At 46.3% G+C, this 17,735-nt stretch overlaps 1 protein-coding gene and 1 long non-coding RNA gene across 13 annotated transcripts in view; one reads left to right on the top strand and one right to left on the bottom strand.

Annotated features, from left to right (window-relative positions):
• Positions 1-17,735, bottom strand: part of LOC127609025 (uncharacterized) — a 262,601-nt gene that overhangs the window by 224,977 nt on the left and 19,889 nt on the right. The window lies entirely within an intron of this gene.
• The window catches only part of tenm4 (teneurin transmembrane protein 4), a 163,276-nt gene continuing 155,395 nt past the window's right edge, over positions 9,855-17,735 (top strand). For 10 of the 12 annotated variants that reach the window (XM_052078334.1, XM_052078335.1, XM_052078331.1 and 7 more), the window contains exon 1: positions 9,855-10,372. The gene's annotated coding sequence lies outside the window, so the exon portion shown is untranslated. The remainder of the gene's footprint in view (positions 10,373-17,735) is intronic. The other 2 variants (XM_052078333.1, XM_052078332.1) reach the window with 1 other exon arrangement.

Below are 17,735 nucleotides of genomic sequence, written 5' to 3'. Positions count from 1 at the left end.
TTAAAAAGTTTCCTCAAAAAAAATAATGGAACATAAAGGAGATAAAGTTTCTGAAGGGTGTTTCTTTTTTTTCTTTCTTTCTTTTCAGCATCTGCCCAAAAAGGACATTAAAATGTTGACTGGCATTCTCCCCCCCCCCCCCATCCCCCAATGGAAAGAGACATCAGAAAGCTACAAATTCAGACGCAACGTGGAATTAGTATGATGCTCGACAAGTAAGATCATTAACTTTTTTTACATTTTTAATTGTTTGTAGTTTAACAAACAATACAAGCCATAGCATTGAGTGTTATGCTAACGCTACGAGGTGTTAGTCATGCTAGCAACATAGTATGCTATGGCTAGCCTCGGCTTGTCTACAGTGCTAATGCTACCTTAGCATTGCAATTGCTGCTATATTGTTAAAGTGCTCTGTTGAGGTTTATAAATCATGAGGGGGGACGGTTCGAGTTGGTGGTGGGGGGGGGGGGGGTCAATTACTGAAGTGACGCTGCGTTCCAATCTTGCTAGCAGTTTTCAAACTGCGAGAAAAACAGATTTCCCTTCAATGATTTAGAATTTTTTTTTTTGATGCTCAACGTTGGTAGTTTCAATTCTTGTAAGTTTTGTGCAACTGTCTTTTGGAACAAATATGGTCCAAAGAAAGAGCGGTCGGTCTTTTGATCCTCACTGAGTTTAGATGACGCGTTGCGAATCATGACAGCAGTTTGAACTCTCGAGTGCCTGGAGCTGTGACTTTTGAGGGAAAAAAAAAATCCCCCTGTTGAATTCTCTCCTTCATTTGGAATGAGGGCCACAGAAAACTCAACTCTCAAGAAAAAGCTAAGCATCCCCACAGTTCATTCGTGGTATTAGTAGTTTGTAACTCTTTGAAATATAGAGTGACTTTTCAAAAAATGTATTTATTTATTTTGCCCGTGTTGAGTCTGGTGCCTTTTTCTTTTTTTTCGAACAAGTGTCACCTGCAAAAGTAAAACAGCCCGAGTGAATCCTTTGATGTTTGACAGAACCTTTTGAAATTTCACATGGTTTTTGAGGAATTTTCCTTGAATTTGTTGCTCACTTTGAAAAAAGCCGACGGGATAAATACAAGCCCAAAAAGGCAAAGAAAAAGCACAAAGTGAATCCTTGCATGTTTAAATGTGGCGGTATGGAAGTTTATGAAGACCACTCCTGAGGAAAAACAGCCAATCAGAGACAGAGGGCGTGGCTTGCGTGGTGTCCATTATTTTTGGTGCATCGGTGTATTTATTTTCCATGTTGATAGATATCAATCAATCACTTTTGCGCAAAGAAAGAGACAACCTGTCCAATTTCCAGCTCCAAAAAATCCACGACCTTCCTTTGCCGTCTGTCACGCTGCCGTACAGCGTGTCAGTCAATGAGATGGCATGTGCGGAATACAATGAAAACCGTGGGTGGTTTCTATTTTTATCCAACGTTCGAACCGGCCGCGCTATTGATCGCAGACTCCGTCGTCTCGGCGCTTTTCTTCTGACAGAAGCTTCATCTCCACACAAAGGTCAAGCCGCCCTGGATACTGTAAGGTTAAACTGTCCTATTTATGGACGTTATTGCTTATTGGCCGCTGGGATTACGACAGCCCCGGCACGCACTTGTTGATGGGCCGCGGGTTCTCGAGACATCTGCCCGAGATGAACGGCGCCGCTATTTTGCTATTCATTTCGTAAATGACAATCCTTTAAACCAGGCATGTCCAAAGTCCGGCCCGCGGGCCAAATCCGGCCCACGGTCGAATTTCATCCGGCCCTCGGCCCCCGTCATAAAATCAGTGCCGTCTGGCCCGCAGGTTGGGTGCAATGGAACACGTGTTGCATTGAATGAGGTCTCGTAGACTGGTGAGTGATGTTTCATAGAGTACTGCTTCCCTCTAGTGGCAAAATGAGTAATAGCATTCACTAAATGAGTAATAGCATTTAGACACTAGAGGGCATCACTCACGAGTTAACAAGACATCACTCCGTGTTGACATTGACTGATATGTCATATTTCAAATTCCTGTTTCAAATGAACCAAAAGAAATTCTTAAGATTGTTGAAATTAAAATAAAAATGGAAATGTGAAACAGACTGGCATACTAAAATTTGTTGAACAATATTGTTGTTCAATGTTAAAGAATGTCAGCCAAGGTCGGCCCCCCGACATTTTACCACATAAAATCTGGCCCCGTTGGCAAAAAGTTTGGACACCCCTGCTTTAAGCCGACCGATAAGTATGTCCTCCACTCCGGTGTATCATCTTTAAGGAGAAACGAGCACAGACTTATTGTCATTCTGACATCATTCCATAATGTCCAAATTACTCGCTGAGCCCCGAGACGTGATAAATGAGGCGCGCAATTATCGACCGGCCGGGGCAACGCTGTTTTAAATGAGCGAATGGGTCATTTTAAACTGTAATTTAAGGAATTAGCGGGAGCCGGGATGAAAATGAGTAATGAATGGACAGAGAGAGCGCGCGAGAGGAAATTGCTTAATTGGATGACTGCTGGTGATTGGATGGACAATCGTCCTCGTATGAGACATAGTGGACCCTTAAGTTACCAACGATGAAATCAAAACACGTTGATTTCCAACTCATCTCCTTTTACTCTTTTTTAAATGTATACAGTTGATTTTAATTGAGCGATAATAAAAAATAAAATGCACTGGAAGTTTACCAAGCGACACAAACGTCCGCTAACAACCCAAATTAAATTTAGCTCATCTTTGACACTCAAAGGTCTTCGTCTCTCACCTGAGCCGCAGCGCAAATGTCTTTTCTTTGCAACGGCCTCGCGCGTTTAAGAGCGTGTCGGCCTCATAAAAGCGCCGTTCGCAGGGAGATGTGCTCATATTGTGGATTCCGACTTTATCGAGCGCCAAGGAAACATTAACTTTGATTTTTCTTTCATCTGTCAGCCCAGACGGCTCAACCTCTAACTTGCCGAACTGTTGTGCTCTTTCTTTATACTCTTGTGCCGATGGCTGATCTTGACTTTATGTTCATGATCGCCCGGAACAGAAGGGCATTGCAACATTTGGGAATCGGTAGCTACTTCGAGAAATACTTCCCAGCGCGATGTCACATTCACGGCAGATGAGCTAGCTAACTAGCTAACTAGCATGGCTCGCGTCAGGTAGTTTCCGCTCTGATGTTGTTTCACAAAGCAAAGGAAAGCAGAGAAGTAGCTGTGCTCATTTCCTGTTTTTGTAGCTACTTCGGGAAATACTTCCCAGCGCGATGTCACATTCACGGCAGATGAGCTAGCTAACTAGCTAACTAGCATGGCTCGCGTCAGTTAGTTTCCGCTCTGATGTTGTTTCACAAAGCAAAGGAAAGCGGAGAGGTAGCTGTGTTCATTTCCTGTTTTTGTTGGACTACGCTGGTCTTGAAAAAATCTTGATTTGCTCTTTATGGATCACTTTCAGTGGCAACAAGTTAGCTAGCCAAACATTTTGAAATCACGAATTGAAGAGCTGTCAATGGTCTTCCTGTTGGTTACACCTCCAAGTCGTAGAAAGCGTTACAGAGTCACGATAGTGATGCCTCAACATTTGTCTTCAAATCGCTATCCTTAAAATGTGAAAATAGTTCAAACCATTTTTTAAAATAATGCGCGTCGACTTGAGCATCTCAGGCAAGCCATACGCGAGGTCGCGCCTGATATCGGCAGCTATAAAAAGTAATGATCGGCGGGTCGTGACACGCCACACGACTCGGTTATGCGCCGCCTTCTGTTTTTACAAAGCGCACGGCCCGTCATAACTCAGCCGCTTTTTATGTTAGGACGCGTGTGCTGTTGGGAGAGCTCCTAGCTTGGCGTCAACTTGTGCATTTATTGCAAGCTAAGGCCCCACTTTTAGTATCAATTTGGAACACCGTCTGGTCGAGTGGTCAGCACATCCGTCTCACAATTTTGAGGTTGGGGGTTTGAATCTGGGCTCCGGTGTAGAGCCTGCATGTCCCGATCGCAGAATTGAAATTCCACCGTAAGTATTTCCACTCACAACCCAGATTAAACTTCCCCGACATATGTAGCATGTTTCTCTGTTGAAATGTAGCCCTTCAACGTACTTCCTTGATCACAATTACTGTACAGAAATACCAACCTATTTTGCCAGGGTGCCTCGTTAAAATTTTAATCTACGAACAAGCGCAAAGACTGCTAAAAAGTGAGTTTTTTTTGTGAATTGTGTGCCACACTTAGTTAAAATCCGTGACTAATTTTGGGAGCTCAAAACACCCAAATCATCTTTCTAGATTGATTAATGGATTGCAGTTCATTTCAAACACACAGCACCCCCCCCCCCCCCCGAAAATCTGTAATCGAAAAATATCCCAAAATGAAAGATCATGTGCCGCTTGTCTGAACCGGAGTTAGAAGAACCTCAACTTGAGCCCTGCATTGCAATGAATGGAATGAATTGCCATTATTGCAGCCCATGTTTTTTGTAGAGGATAAAGAATGCATGCACATATATTTCTCTTTGTTTGATGTTGCTTAAGGTTTGCCTTTCTAACCTTTTTTGTTTTTTTTCCTTTCCGCATGTATATGTGACCCCCGAGTCACCAGTACGTCCAGTGCATTAGCACGTAGCAGCGGCTAGTTCCTTTGAGCATCTCCGGTGACACGCTGTTATTTTCATAGCCAAGCGTTTGGCCACCATCCGTCCCTTTTTTTTTCTTTTCTTTTCTTGACTGTCTCGCCGGCAGCGCAGGGATTCCAAATTGGACCTCAGCGGGGTACTAAATGTGCCTTCAATCTCAACAATCCTTTTAATCTTTCATCAGTCCGCATGGACGGCGCTCAGAACCTTGATCCATTTACAGCCTGGCGAGAATGGTGGACATGGCGGCTCGGAAAATGAATGCGAAAACCCTAAAAAAAAAAATTTAAAGCAAGCGTGCAATCTGAAGAGTTATTTCGAGCACATCGCAATGCGTCTTAAGAAATACTTTTCTCCAGCTGAACGACCGTAGCGACTCAAATGACCGGTCACAGTGCTCTTGCGTGTTCTGTTTAGCATTCAGTGGGAATCAGAGGCTCATTCGAGCAGAAAGTTTTCTTGTTAGCAAGGGGGGGGCGATGTTTTGGATGCTGGCTGACTGCCAATCTGTTGGGGGTCAAGCCGAAGTCGACGTAAAACCTTCCCCAAAATGTGGCTCCGATTGCGAACCGAATGACCTCGGCTTGATTTGAATTTACAAACTGATTAATCTTCAGATTAATCAGTTTAATTATTTAAACTGATTAATCTGATTAATTAATCAGATTCAGACCGCACCTCACGTCAAATTTGCGCTGCCAGCGAAAACGCAATTCAAAAATCCCTTTCGATAGACACGAGTCAAATTTCACATGAAGCTGCCTCACTGTAAACAAATTTTGTGGCGCCTGCTAAAAAAAAAGTGCAATTTTGAGGGATTTTCATTTTTGGGGAGTATTGTGGGTCACAAGGCCAAAATAAAAGAATGACATTTTCATTGCTGTCAAACGTCAGAACTGGTCAAATATGATGGGAGTGGGATGGAAAGGATGCGACACATCAAGGTGCTCCGTTTGCTTAAAAATAACCCGACCGGAATCAACCCGATGCTGATTTGAATTAGAGCCTTTTGGGGGAAAAAAAAAAAAAAGAAACAAAAAACTCCTGTGCTGGAGATAAAACATCAAACGTCGCTCGCGCCACGAAGCAGAAGCCGTGCTTACGTTTTAATGATGAAGGAAGATTTTAAAATAAGAAGAAGCAGCGGCGGCAGAAGGGCAAAACCATAAAAAAAAAATACAATAAAAATAGGCGGGGAGCAAAGCCGAGCGAAGCCCAATTAGGGGCTTTATGGGGCGAATAATTGGAGTCGCAGCATTGAGCCTTGTCTCTAAAGCAAACACGTTTTTTTTCTTCTTTTTTTTTTTTTTGCTCTTTCTTCTCCTCACGACAAGAACAAAAGAACAAACGCACGCGCAAGTTCACAACAAACCTGGTAAATTATTCAAGGAAACAACGTGAGAACGCGCATGGAGAACAAAGTTGAAAGAGATTGTGTACACCCGCAGATAGTGTCAAATCAATCCCATTTACCGTCTTGATTATTTCACTTTTGGATCCGAGTCCAAATTGGTTGCGAAACCCCCAAAAACCAACATGGACGTAAATATTTTGTCTGGCAAAAATGGCGTCCAGCCTGGCTCACATCCGGATTTATCCATCCATCTTCCGAATCGCTTGATCCTCACTAGGGTCGCGGGGGGTGCTGGAGCCCATCCCAGCTGTCCTCGGGCAGTAGGCGGGGGACACCCTGAATCGGTTGCCAGCCAATCACAGGGCACACAGAGACGAACAACCATCCACGCCACACTCACACCTAGGGACAATTTAGAGTGTTCAATCAGCCTGCCACGCATGTTTTTGGAATGTGGGAGGAAACCAGAGCACCCGGAGAAAACCCACGCAGGCCCGAGGAGAATATGCAAACTCCACACAGGGAGGCCGGAGCTGGAATCGAACCCGGTACCTCTGCACTGTGAAGCTGACGTGCTAACCACTGGCCTACCGGGCCGCCCTCACTTATAAACCATCACAACTTAAATCAAATTTTAGCAAGCAGTCGTGTTCTTTTTTTCAGGGTCACAATTGCCGGGTCACTTGTTGCTAGGCAGAAGTCAGAGAGCTCAAGCAGAATAAAAAAATATGCCCCCTTCCGCAATGAAACCACTGCTCTGTATTAACTATTAATTAATAGTTAATTAATACTATTAAATTAATTAATTAAATAATATTAAACTACTACCAGGCCGCCCCATCCGGATTTAAATCGATTGAATTTGGGGTCAAATGGGTTCAGCTTTATTCGAGGATTTGCGAAAGGGGCATAAAAAAAAAAAGTGAGTCTCCGTTCACTGAAGGGATTTTGTCGCAGTTAGATGAGATTTGCGAAAAAAAAAAAACCCTCACAAAATCACAACAACCAAGAACGGCGAGCGAAGTTGGACGAGTATCTCGACTCCACGCGGCGGTGGAATGAGGTGCGCGGCCATGATGATGACGGCTTTCCCTCATTTCGTTTCACTCCGACGGGACACTTTCATTTCCTCGCTGATGCGGAATTTTTCCCTGGTAGAGATTTTTCATTACGTGTCAGCATCCATCTTCTTCACGACGCGCTTGGTCTTTGCGAACGGGTCTAACGGGAAGCACCGGGTGTCTCTTACGGTACCGTACGAAACATTAGCTTCGGTGTTTGTTGTCAGAAGTGGGGGTGGGGGGGGGGGGGCGAGGATGGATTTCAATAAGCCTATGAGGACACTACCGAAAGTATTAGCCACGAGCTTCAGATTCAGAAGTGGGATCCAAGGTTCATTTTTAATTCGGGGACAAATAGGAGATGGTGATGGGAATGCCGTTGTGGCGTCCGAAGTGGGATCCGATAACTGGAATCCAGACGTGTGTGTGAGTGTCGGGGAGTCACCCACCCGGGGTAAAAATAATGCTGTGGGTGGTTCAAAGTTGATTTTTGAGATATTGGACACGTTCACCACATTAGGTGTCAGAAGTGGGATCCAAGGGTGGACCATCGACACACGTAAGATGTAGATGGAAAGAATACGCGTGGCGCTTCCTACTCCTTACTAAGCTGATATAGAGAATATCCAACGTAAAATTGATGTCAGAAGTAGGAGGAGCCACTTCATGGGGGGGGGGGGGGGGTTGCGCACCCTGAGACAAAAACTGTATGACGGTATTGCTGCTTATGTTGCCCCAAAACCGGATGACAGAAGCGGGATCCAAAAAGGTCCAACCCACCCACCCCACCCAACCCCCAAAAGCTTCAAGATGTGCCTGAATGTTTTTGGAGCAGCACACAAAAAGCCAACATTCCCAATATACCATCCCCGCCCCCCCCCCCCTTCCCCCGTCTCTAGTTTTCCATGTGAAAGCATCTTTCACCCACCCAGATTAACTTCTTGGCACACAATGCGGCGAATTAGCGGACCGACGCCCACCCCGCCGTAAAACGCCCTCCGGCCTCGGGAGGGAAGGGCAGGGTGGGGGTGGGGGGGGGGGGGTGACCAAACGCGCTTCCAGGGCCAGGAACTCTTGACCGGCGGCTCGGAGCGGGAACCAGTGTGAGTAGCAAGCGGATTTAGAAGCGGGATAAAAGAGGCTAAGCGGCGCGTATGCTGGTTTTGCGTCACCTTCCAAAGCGCTCATGTCAAAGGTCGAGCAATTGATTGCTCCAAATCGGCTTTCGGCTTTCAAGTCAAACGGACGGCGCGACGTCACTTTCGTACAAAAAATGCAACAAATTTGTGTTCGACCGAAATCAAAACGGAATTCAATGATTTGCCCATCATCTTCAAAATAATATATTTGATTGAATCTAATACAAAGACAAAATATTTTGTATTCAAATTGATAAACATTTTTTTTTAAATCAAGTAATCATGAACTTATAATTTTATGGCTGTAAAATGTTCCAGAAAAGCCGCGACGGGGAAGTGGCAACACCAACGTCCAAAATCATATTTTTCATATTCTTATGTTGTACGTTCTTTTGCTTCTTTAATTTTGCATTTATTTACTTTTCATTTAAGCGTCTTAAATTATTTTTTGCCTTTAACTGTGGCCATGAAATGTTTTGCCAAGCGCATTGCGTTACCTCGTGTAGGAAAGCAGAGCCTCGCCCTTCAGCAAATACGACAAACGCTACGACCACTATGCAAATTTTTTTTTATGCTGATGACATCATCGTAGGGCGGCCCGGTAGTCCAGTGGTTAGCACGTCGGCTTCACAGTGCAGAGGTACCGGGTTCGATTCCAGCTCCGGCCTCCCTGTGTCGATTTTGCATGTTCTCCCTGGGCCTGCGTGGGTTTTCTCCGGGTGCTCCGGTTTCCTCCCACATTCCAAAAACATGCGTGGCAGGCTGATTGAACACTCTAAATTGTCCCTAAGTGTGAGTGTGAGCGTGGATGGTTGTTCGTCTCTGTGTGCCCTGTGATTGGCTGGCAACCGATTCAGGGTGTCCCCCGCCTACTGCCCGGAGACGGCTGGGATGGGCTCCAGCACCCCCCGCGACCCTAGTGAGGATCAAGCGGCTCGGAAGATGAATGAATGAATGAATGAATGACATCATCGTGGTCACTTATCCATCCATTTTCCAGCGGGCGTGCTGGTACACCTTCCCGGGTGTCTTCGGCCAGTCGGCAAGTAGTCAACCATAAAAATCATTCATTCATTCATTCATTCATTCATCTTCTGTACCGCTTGATCCTCACTAGGGTCGCGGGGGGTGCTGGAGCCTATCCCAGCTGTCTTCGGGCAGTAGGCGGGGGACACCCTGAATCGGTTGCCAGCCAATCGCAGGGCACACATAGACGAACAATCATCCACGCTCACACTCACACCTAGGGACAATTTAGAGTGTTCAATCAGCCTGCCACGCATGTTTTTGGAATGTGGGAGGAAACCGGAGCACCCGGAGAAAACCCACGCAGGCCCGGGGAGAACATGCAAACTCCACACAGGGAGGCCGGAGCTGGAATCGAACCCGGCACCTCCGCACTGTGAAGCCGACGTGCTAACCACTGGACTACCGGGCCGCCCCATAAAAATCATGCAACTATAAATTCGACAGACATGCTCGGCCCCCCCCACACTTTTTTTTTTCGGGGGGGCGCCCTACATCTTGACACATGTTGCAATGTAAATAGAAGGAATACATTAAGTTGAGAGAGAGAGAGAGAGAGAGAGAGAGAGAGCGAGCAGCCACTTGCAGGGACTGGATCCTCCTCTCACCGAAGGGGGCGTCCACGCACCCAGTTTGCCTCGCGTGTGCTCAGTGAGTGGAAGCAGGCAGGCAGGCGGGCGGGCGTGCAGGCAGAAGCAGAAGCAGAAGCGGCTTGTCACTCCTCCTGCACGCCACATCGGCTGGCTACCTCGGCGCCGTGACACCTCGTTTTCCTGCTTCCCCCCCACCACCCCACCCCGCTCCCTCCCCAGCCACCCCTCTCCCCTCTTTAATTCCGAGGAACAATCGCGCGCATTCCAACAACGTGGACGTGTTGTCGCGCGTGTGCGTGAGCGGCGACTCTCCCAACCCCCCCCCCGACCCCCGGCTTTTTTTTCTTCTTATTTTCTTTTTTTGAAATTATTCGGAGCGCCGCGCACGGAAGCAAGGGAGGAAAATAGGACGATTTTTTTCTCCTCTTTTTTCTCTCTCTCTTTTTCCTTTCTCCACGTAACAACGTGCCTTGTGGAAATAACGCGCATCCACGAGTGTGGGTGCTGGAGGAGGGAGGGAGGGGGGGGGGGGGGGCTCATCAAGTGAAGTGAGGACCTGGACGGGACCTGCTGCATTGTCTCCGCCATGGTAAGATGCAGAAATGCTCGTTGGAATATACGTCGTGCACGCAGATGTGGCTCCCCTCTCCTCTCTTCTCCGCTCCCCCCCCCACCCCCCCACCCCCCGAACCGCACCTTTCCTCCGTGGCGTGCACAGCTCGCTCGCTGGTCTACCTGCACGCATGCTACGTGTTTGCCGTTCATACGTGACAAAATGTGGTAGTAAAGTGGAGGCTTGGGGGGGGGGGGGGGGGGGGGCGAGAGGATGTCCCGAACATGTGCCCCCAGATGGTTGGTAGGAGGTCGGATGATGGTGACGGTGGGTTCGCTTTAAATGGGACTTGGACTGACTATCATGGATTGAGTGCTGAGGGATTGGGGTGCTGGGGGGTGGGGAGGGTGGGGGGGGGGGGTTGGACTGTTTTAAACGGATAGAAGAAAATACTTAAGTATTCATATTTGATATGGTTCATATTTTGTATATTTTTGCAGATGTAGACAAAATATTTTTTGAATAAGTGAATATATATATATATATATATATATATATATATATATATATATATATAATATTTTAAATCATTTTTTCATTTTCTATATGAAATTTATAAGTTTAAAAAATGCAAAATATAAAATACAGCAGTCTGGCTCATGTGTTTGTGTGAATGCACATTGTACATATCGTATTGTTTTGATTACCAAAAAAATGGATCGAAATATTGAGGAATATATTTAAACGACTCCTAAGAGTTCTAAAAATGTGCAAGCATGTAGTTGTTAAGTAACGATCAAGCTTTGTGGTGCGGCTTCATTTTGAGGACTTCCCAAACAGTGTGTGAGAGCAGAGGAGGAGTAAGAAGAGCAAGTGAGTGAGTGAGTCGGACCCCCGGGAGCCATTGTGTGTGTGTGTGTGTGTGTGGGGGGGGGGGGGGGGGCTGGGTTGCAGCTCTAGTAGCTCAAACCTTCTCCCTCTCTGATTGGCTGGCTGGAAACAACTTGTGTCCACTCTTTCGAGCCCGTTTCATTTAATTTTTTGGTGTGTGTGTGTGTGTGTGTCCTTTGATGTATGTTGAATAGTGATGGACGTGATTGGATATTGAGTACTGTCTTGGAAAAGGGGTCACTTGTAACATAACGAGGCAAAGTTACTCAATATCGATCTCCAATCTGCAACCATCTTACTACAATTGAAGCGTTATCACTTCAACATACTTTGGTGATAGCAATGGCTACTTTCCCATTAGATTGGGCTTTGGCGCCATCTTGTGGTGTGCCCAAAAGCGCACCAAAAAGCAGAATTTGTGACAAGTGGACTGTGCAGAGAAAATTTTCATTGGTTTCTTAGTTTGACACTTGCATGCAGGATGACAGGATGTAAAGTGGAACTTAATACAGTCTAGGGGGGGGGGGGGGAATTAAGGACCATCAGGAATTAAGCACTGAACGTCGCCATATCCCCGTAACTGCTCCGTAAGCGTTTGTGACGCCGCAGCGGCGTCAGGAGTTCAGACAGAATTGTGAAACGTCTCCTCCCGCTCCCTTCGGAGACGGCCGGGAGGGAATCGACACACCGTCGCGCCTTTCAAATAATCATAATTGGGATTGTTATGAGCGCCGTGAACGCCAGAAAGCGATTGTCGTTATTATGCGTGTGACAAAGGACAACAGTTGACAACCCTCAAGAGACAATTTCAAGTGTTCCGTTAGCCGGCTGTGCCTATTTTTGGAATGCGGGAGGAAACTGGAGCACCCGAAGAAAAGCCACCCAGGCGCGGGGAAAACATGCAAAACTGCCACGGAGGAAGGCCAGAGCGTGCCACCCCTTGAAATGATCCAACTTGACCTAATTGATCCAAAAATGCTAATTATTCATTCATTCATTAATTCATTCATCTTCCGAGCCGCTTGATCCTCACTAGGGTCGCGGGGGGTGCTGGAGCCCATCCCAGCCGTCTTCGGGCAGTAGGCGGGGGACACCCTGAATCGGTTGCCAGCCAATCGCAGGGCACACAGAAACAAACAACCACTCACCACACTCACACCCAGGGACAATTTAGAGTGTTCAATCAGCCTGCCACGCATGTTTTTGGAATGTGGGAGGAAACCGGAGCACCCGGAGAAAACCCACGCAGGCCCGGGGAGAACATGCAAACTCCACACAGGGAGGCCGGAGCTGGAATCGAACCCGGTACCTCTGCGCTGTGAAGCCGACGTGCTAACCACTGGATTATTCATTAAAAAAATATATATATCTCGGTTCTTCTATCTTTGCCAGCGACATATAGTGACGGGCAGAAAAATAAAATCTGTGTTCTTCCAAGAATATGATAGCTTTGCGTTTGATGAAGCAGGCCCAGATTTCAACCCGAGTGATTAAATGTTGGAGCAAATGGAGATGAGATCATCATTCTTTGGGTCACATTTTCTTTTGGGTCCTGTACCTTGAGATTTTTCACACGGAGCGAGTGCAACACAGCCTCTGAAGATACAAACGCTCCCTTTTGGATTAACACATTCACTGAAATGTCATTGCATCGTCACATCAAAGGCGTCTTATTCCGGCTACTGCGTTGAATAAGACCAGTGGGTCAAAATAATCCCCGCAGCTGTCTGGCGCGATCTTCGAACCAATGAGAAAAAGCCAAAAGTGCTTTTTTATTTTTATGACCGCATTGCTGTTTCTTCTTGTTATTCGGTCAACATCAGAGGTTGGGGTGTGGGGGGGGGAAACTATTGCCTCATATCAGGGTCCCGCAACGAGATGCATGCATAATTAAAGCAGCCAGCGCAGATGAACGGACCCTCGCACCTCTGCTTTAATTGCAAATCCGAGAACTAATCATCCAACTTTGGCGGCCCGCTGCGCCCACGTTTAGTCACACGGGCAAAAAAAAAAAAAAAAAAAAAAAAAGGGCTTTTGCATTTTGCACGGCCCATCTGTCTCGGGCACCCGCTTCCGATTAAGGCTCATTTACAAGAGACTTGTCGGCCATCTTACAATGTAAATAGAGGAGAAATAAAACCCCCCCCCAAAAAATCAATGGATGAAGTGGCAATTTTTTTTTTCTCCCTTGAAGCATAAATTAAATCATCACACGGATCTCTGCGTGTAGTTTTTTTTTTCCACTGATGTCAGTAATTCTAAGGTGTCAAAGGAATCAATAATTCTTGTACATGCTTTTTCAGCAGGCGCAACCTGAGTATGTTCTTTTTTTTTTTTACCCCCCCCTCTCCCCCCTCCCCCACCAGCCCCACAACGAGCTATTCCAAGTCACCCGCAGACAGTCCGGGTTGGGCCGAGCGGAGTCGTGACCCGCTCTTTGACCTTTTCCCTCCGCGCTCTCTCAAAGAAGCAGAAAGACATTTAGCTCGTCTGACCTTGCCGCGCCGCGTCTTCATTCTCACTCTGTTGCGATGGCTTCATCCGTTCGGATGTGTCACATGCTGGCTACTTCATGAGCCACCGTGGCTACTTCATGCCCAGCAGTCACCATTTCGCCATTTCTCTGCGGGGCGCTAATAGCTAACGCTAACAAAATTCTCTCAACGTAATCAACATATCCTTTATTTGTCCCACACTGGGGACATTTACAACCTACAGCAGCAAGAATGTGGGTAGAAAGAAGTTCAATTAAGTGCAATATAAATACAAAATTAATCAATCGCAATCATCATCATTTAATTATTATTATTATTATTTTTTATTATTATTATTGGGAATAAGCGCAGCCCGGTAGTCCAGTGGTTAGCACGTGGGCTTCACAGTGCAGAGGTACCGGGTTCGATTCCAGCTCCGGCCTCCCTGTGTGGAGTTTGCATGTTCTCCCCGGGCCTGCGTGGGTTTTCTCCGGGTGCTCCGGTTTCCTCCCACATTCCAAAAACATGCGTGGAAGGCTGATTGAACACTCTAAATTGTCCCGAGGTGCGAGTGGGGATGGTTGTTCGTTTCTGTGTGCCCTGCGATTGGCTGGCAACCGGTTCAGGGTGTCCCCCGCCTCCTGCTCGAAGACAGCTGGGATAGGCTCCAGCACCCCCCGCGACCCTAGTGAGGATCAAGCGGCTCGGAAGATGAATGAATGAATGAATGAATATTGGGAATAAGCGACGATCCGTACATGTAGATGCGCCACATACATTTTTTTCCTTCATACTGCTTCTGAGCGAGAAAAATGATTCGGAAAGTTATGGCGAAAGGATTACAAGATAAAATAACCAGACAGACCCTTAAAGAAGCCAATTCCGAGATTTGTTTCTTAACTTAAACCATAAACTTAACAAAACATAAACTTGACGTCAGTCAGTCAAGTTGCAGTCAGCCGGGGTACTTTGTTTTTGTTTCGATGTTCGTGGCAATGAAAGAGAATGCCGCCGAGACGACCTCGGGAATTATCGTCTGATATAAAACGGGGGTGCCTCGTTGAATTGGTTTTGTTGAGCGTCATAAAATACGATGCGGCGTCTTGTTGGTAAGTGAGCAGGTGCTCAAATTTGAGGGCCCGTATTGCTGCGGGCTCGGATTACTTTCTTAAATCCGTGTGGGGAGTTGTTTGTATTGGGGAGCCAGGTGTTAGACCCCCCCCCCCCCCTGGACACACCTCCCGCACCCACACAAAGACTCTTCATCCGGTCAATTGTTTGATGGCCGGGCAGGGGCGGGGGAGTCCTCCAGATTGTGTCTCCACGTTCATGAACGGCATCCGAAGAGTCTGAAAAAGCAACGGGAGCCGCCTTGCTCGAGATTTTACGTCTAATGTGCCGACATTTTTATCCTTGGAGGAAGCACCCACTGTTTAAATCATCCCAGTACTGCGAATACTGACATCAATGCACATGTCGAGTCAAGCTTTTAAAAACAGAGTTCACAGGACACTAGGTTTAAAAAAAAAAGAAAAAAAATGAGAATAAAAAGTTTTATTTTGTAGGCTCCCTCGACCGAAATTTTAAAAACAGAGTTCACAGGACACTAGGTTTAAAAAAAAAAGAAAAAAATTAGAGTAAAAAGTTTTATTTTGTAGACTTCCTCGACCGAAATCGAAAAGTAGACAAAAACAACAAAAGAACAGGTTTTATACCCCCCTCCCCCACTCCAAAATTCCTTTTGGTTCTAGACAACAAATCCGATTTAAGATGAACATGACGACCCATCAGAATCATCTCAGAGATTTTTAACGTCCCCCCCCCCCGAGCTGAAGAACTAATTTGCTTTATTATGTTTGTTTGCTTGGCGCGCTGGTCCCCATCTGTCTGTTTGCATTTCAACAAAATATGACACGGCAGTCGTTTATTGCAAACTATTTGGCTCGCCCACCGACGCCTCAAATTTTAAGAGCCCCCCCTGCCCCCCTGCGCCGCTCGCAGCTTCTCCTCAAGCCTCAAACGTGCGCACGGCGTTCTTTCAAACATACCGTGGCAAATTACCCCGCCGATTCGAACCGCCGCGAATTTCCAGCATGGCTCGGTGGCCTCACGTTGAACTGCAGGCGGAAAAAGGGGACAGTAATTACACTCCCCTTGTCCCGACGAATCAATAAATAAGAATAATTTAAAAAAAAATGCTTGGCGGTGTTTGAAGGTTAGCATCCCGCTAACAGCCCGCTAAGCCTTTTGTTTGGCTCTCCCATTAGAACGTCCGTCCCCAGTGGCGTTTCATCATGACCGCCGACGTCTTACGCAAGTCGGTGAAATGCGGCCAAATCCGCAGGTAATTAAGCCCCAGTGGTTCGCGCGTCGCCGTCCCTGCGAGCGCCGCTCTCGTTTTAGCGCCTTAGCTAAATTTCTGTGCGGCGCAATTTCTGTGCGGAGCGACGCCGCCGCACAACGTTTTGCATTTTCACCCCTGCTGTGATCGATATGCGCAAGCGGTGGGGAGATTTCGGAGACGGGGAGCCGCCGTGGGAAGGTCAAGAGGGTGGTAGTTTGCATCTCTTGGATAAAGATATCATGTCTAAGGATGCAAAAAAAAAAAAGTGAAGTACGCTTATTAGTATTCAGCGGGCTGGAATTTTGCTCGAAACATGGCGAGGCATCCGTTTGGACACTTATTTCATTACAAAGTATTATTATGTATTAACACAGAGCGGTGGCTTAATTGGTTATTTGGTGTCTAAAAAGGGGGCGTGTCAAATGGCTTTTTGAACTGCTACAGAGCCGCGGTTCGTTCAACACGAACCCGTTTTGGATTGCGGCGTTAGAACCTTTGAAGCGATCGGATATACGGCGAATGGGAAAATACGGCGAATGTTACCGCGGCTTCCTGACGGTCTTGTTTGTGTCAAGTCAAGTACAATTTTATTGTCAAATGTGCTGTATGCATTACAGCACAGATGAAATTTCCTACTCTTTGTGCGTCACCTGTATGGATGATGGTATTTTACCCCTTCTAAAATGATTAATACAGTTAATTAATGGTATTAATTAACTATTAATTAATAGTTAATTAATACCATTATAGTATAGTATAATATATAGTATAATACCATATAGTTAATAGATAAGTTATTTACTTCTTCCTACTCCTTTGAGCATATAACTGTGATGTGTGTTTTTTTTCTCTTTTAACTATTTCTAATTTTCCTTTTATAATTTTGTTTGACCTTTGTCAACCTGTTATTGTCTGTACTATATATGCTCAATAAAACAAACAAACAAACAAACAAACAAAGCAAGTTAATACAGAGCAGTGGTTTCATTGCGGAAGGGGGCATATTTTTTTATTCTGCTTGAGCTCTCTGACTTCTGCCTAACAACAAGTGACCCGGCAATTGGGACCCTGAAAAAAAGAACACGACTGCTTGCTAAAATTTGATTTAAGTTGTGATGGTTTATAAGTGAGGGCGGCCCGGTAGTCCAGTGGTTAGCACGTCGGCTTCACAGTGCAGAGGTACCGGGTTCGATTCCAGCTCCGGCCTCCCCGTGTGGAGTTTGCATATTCTCCTCGGGCCTGCGTGGGTTTTCTCTGGGTGCTCCGGTTTCCTCCCACATTCCAAAAATATGCATGGCAGGCTGATTGAACACTCTAAATTGTCCCTAGGTGTGAGTGTGAGCGTGGATGGTTGTTCGTCTCTGTGTGCCCTGTGATTGGCTGGCAACCGATTCAGGGTGTCCCCCGCCTACTGCCCGGTGACGGCTGGGAAGGGGTCCAGCACCCCCCCGCGACCCTAGTGAGGATCAAGCGGTACGGAAGATGAATGGTTTATAAGTGATGGTTGCTTTGTGAAGAAAAAAAAGGGCTTTGATGCTGCTTCTTCAATCGTCTTGCTTGATATTTAGAGACCGGTCTTGATTTTGGGTTCTTGCCACCGTAATGCGGGACTTGCTTGAGACTTGAAACTCACTCATGACTTTTGCATATGTCGGTTATGTTCTGGGGTTCTCGCCACGCGTCTCGGCCT

The sequence above is a fragment of the Hippocampus zosterae genome, chromosome 10, assembly GCF_025434085.1.
Source record: "Hippocampus zosterae strain Florida chromosome 10, ASM2543408v3, whole genome shotgun sequence".
Taxonomy (NCBI): Eukaryota; Metazoa; Chordata; class Actinopteri; order Syngnathiformes; family Syngnathidae; genus Hippocampus; species Hippocampus zosterae.
This window is presented reverse-complemented; position numbering and strand designations above follow the sequence as displayed.